Raw genomic sequence first — 3849 nt, forward strand, 5'->3', positions numbered from 1 at the left:
CGAGTACGGTCGATTAAACCATGCATGTTTTACTTTCTGGATTCTAGTTTTATCTTTGGTTTCAATTACGGGAAATAAACATATTAGTGCGTGTGTATCCATTTCAGCGCTCGACTGATACCCTGTATCTTATTCGCTCCTAATTCGTTCCTTGTTAACTTTTCATACGTTGCATCCTTTAAATATTTTCTTTTCTTTTCTTGTCAATGAAGTGGGCTCTGGTTTCGTTAACGGAAAATAAAAATCTTAGTGCGTATGTACCCGTATTAGCGCTCTCCTGATACCATGATAATCATTAGCTCCTTATTCGCTGCTTGTACATGTTTTATACAGTTTAATGCTTGATTTTCTTTTATTTTCTTGTCTCAGGTGTTAGCTGTGGGTTTGAAGATAGGAAATAACATTTTTTAAGTGTGAATATACATGTTCTGCGATTGACTGATACTATTACTTATTTGAATTACTCGTTTGTTATACACTTGCCATACATTGCACCTTTAAGACACAATCCTTTTATTTTCTTGTCTCTGGTGTAAGCTTTATATTTGTAGGGGTTTAATAAACATATTATTGTGTGTGTACCTAGTCCAACGCTCGAGTGATACCATATTTCATATTCGCTCCTTATCCGTTCCTTTTTGTCTTTTTAAATATTGCATCGTTTAAAGGAGCACTAGCTACGATATATATAAAAAAATAAAGTATGATTTTTTTTAGATTAATCATTAATTAAATTGGAACAATGAAATAATAATTTGCTTTTAGCAATCAATTTGCTTTAATTTTGTTGAAATAAGCGATTATACATAATTTTTGACTGATTCACTTGCAAGTGAATACGTCATCATCATTCTAACCGGTATTCATGTGAACTTCAATTTAACCCCCTAGCTAGAGACTGACAACGCATGCATTGTACGTGAACTGGTTATTTAAAGAAAAAAATGTCAACAATGAAAGTGAAACTACGGTTAATCATTTGATTACTAATTCGATCCATATAAAATCATTCTTATACTGTTAAAAACAATGAGAAACTTATATTTTTAATCTATAAATTCAAATCAAACAGACCTATACAAATCCAATTGCACGTGCTGGTTTAACCTATTCATATCTTTATTTGTGTTTACATCGCTTATATGGTCATCTGAGGTCAAATCGATAGTTAATTAGATGGCATCTGGATTTAAATACACACGAAACGAACCTACATATCATCTACCCCATGCTCTGTAAACTGTTTATTCTAAACGTTTGAGTGATTGGATAAATGTTTTACATTGTTATTAATCATATATGAGAATTTGAGTCAAATTGGTGACCATGAATTTGACAGCTAGTGCCCCTTTAAATAATTTCTTTTCTTTTATTTTTTTGTCTTTGATGTTAACTCTGTTTATGTTGACTGGAAATAAATATATTAGTGCGAATGTTCCCGTTTCAGATACGACTGGTAGCATGTTACTTCTTCGCTATTTATCTATTCCTTATTTACTATTTATTCGTTGCATCCTGAATTGAGCTGTGGGTGTAAAAAAACAATAACCGCAATAGAAAAAAAAAGAAAATTAAATTCTCAATAAACATGATAAACTGAAAAATTTCTCAGTCAGTATTTGCAAAGTCAAGGAATGTTAATTTTAAAACTTCACTTTTTAAAGCATAATTTGATAAATATCGATTGTAATTACCATTCATGCGTCGTTGCTTAATTATTTTGATAGAATCTAAAAATATTATCATAGATAATAACATAGAAAAAAATCATGAAAACTAACACTAACTGTAGATGATGTGCTACTGTTATACCAAAATATATATATGACGAAATGGCATGCGTGGAGTTTGTTGAGGAACTATTGCAACCCTGTTATCTCTCTCTTTATATATATAACATTTATTGCTAGCTATATATATATATATATATATATGTTCTATTTACAATTGTTTAAGAAAGAACACGTGACCAGTTGGTTACAAGACCAATCCGTTCAATCTGTTCCGATCCGTTTCTGGTATTTACCCTTATTGGAAATCCAATGTTAAGTCAACAGCATCAATCTGACTTTTTGAATTTTTTAAAGATAACACATTCTAAATAAACTGTAGTAGTGTTCACTTGCATATCTCGTTTTATTGCATACATTTTTTATTTTAGGATTTTGGAGGATTAAAGGGAAATGCATCATTGATTATAAACATACAGGTAAGACACTTAAATAAAGGCACCAGTATTATACCGCTGTTCGAAATTCATAAATCGATTTGGCGAAAAAAAGAATCCGTGTTACAAACTAATACTGAGGGAAACACATCATATAATAGAGTGGAACAACGACACAACAGAAACACAACATTAAAATGTAACACAAAGAGAACCGAACTATAATATAACAATGGCCATTTTCATAACTTGGTACAGGACATTTTAAGAAAACATAAAATTGAGAATGGAAATGGGGATATGTCAAAGAGACAACAACCCGACCAAATAAAAAACAACAGCAGAGGGTCACCAACAGGTCTTCAATGTAGCGAGAAATTCCCGCACCCGGAGGCATCCTTCAGCTGGCCCCTACACAAATATATACTAGTCCAGTGATAATGAACGCCATACTAATTTCCAAATTGTACACAAGAAACTAAAATTAAAATAATACAAGATTAACAAAGGCCAGAGGCTCCTGACTTGGGACATGTAGGGTTGAACCTGGTTTTGTGGCTATCCAAAAATATATCAGTACATAGTATATCATTTAGGCAGATTAAAGTACTAGATAAATGATTGTATTAAGAATGGTCATGTAAATAAAGACCTGTTCCTATGATATTGCATCATGTTCGTATGGACTATTCTTACACATTTAAGAAATTGAATAAACTACTTTGTCATTAGGTTTCTTTTAAAACATGTTTCTTGGCAATCATACACAAACTTTTTATTTGTGTAAACATTCTTGTCTAGTTAATACAACTAGATGATTATAAATGATTTATCCTCATTTCTTTTCAGTCACTTAAAGCACCGCACAACTCTAGATATCTTCCAGTACTTGGGACTACAGCAGAATAAAGTAAATTTCAGTTACGTTCTGTTCTTGTCTGTCTTAAATCAAAAGCCTTAAGGTCAATGTAGTTTTCATATTTGTTTTAACCCTTAAGAGTGAGTGACAAGGGAATGAAAATATGATCACTACAGGTATTCCTCCGATTGGCAGCAAACCATTGTCTAAGAAAGATGTGCGTTTGAGTGTACGGGATGTAGGAGTACACAGTAAATCAAGGTAAAAATGAAGGTGTGGAACATGTTGAATCCAATGCATCTTGTAACGATAGCGCTACGTTATATGCAAGGCAATACTTAGTTTGTATTCAATATACCCTCATTTCCAGTGGTAGTGTTATATTCTACGTCATCTGGTGGAAAGTCTCGCATTAGCAATCAAACCATATGTTCTAACTCTTAGTAGACTCTTAAGCGTGGAGGTACTCTAAAGTGCGATGGTGACGTCACGCTAAAGTTCTATGATCGACGCTATAGCACGATTATGTTTCACGCCAAATTGTTTGCTAAGGTACTACAGTTTATCACGTTAAAGTGTCATGAACTAGAAAGATAAGGTTCGAAGGATAAGAACATTTGATGTAAATAGACTTCTTTTTCAAAATCTAGTATTCTAGGGTACACTTTGTGTGATAGATAAAGGCAACAGTAGTATACCGCTGTTCGAAATTCATAAATCGATTCAAAAATAAAATCCGAGTTAAAAAAAACAACCTGAGGGAAACACATCAAATATAAGAGGAGAACTACGACAGAACAGAAACACAACATTAAAATGTAAC

At 32.6% G+C, this 3849-nt stretch overlaps 1 long non-coding RNA gene across 1 annotated transcript; it reads left to right on the plus strand.

Annotated features, from left to right (window-relative positions):
* The first annotated feature begins 2159 nt into the window (after positions 1-2159).
* On the plus strand, positions 2160-3091 carry LOC143046709 (uncharacterized). The gene is made up of 2 exons (XR_012969241.1): positions 2160-2209; positions 3017-3091. It is a non-coding gene; the product is annotated as an uncharacterized LOC143046709 (long non-coding RNA).
* Positions 3092-3849: the final 758 nt, after the last annotated feature.

This window comes from Mytilus galloprovincialis, chromosome 9, assembly GCF_965363235.1.
Source record: "Mytilus galloprovincialis chromosome 9, xbMytGall1.hap1.1, whole genome shotgun sequence".
Classification (NCBI taxonomy): domain Eukaryota; kingdom Metazoa; phylum Mollusca; class Bivalvia; order Mytilida; family Mytilidae; genus Mytilus; species Mytilus galloprovincialis.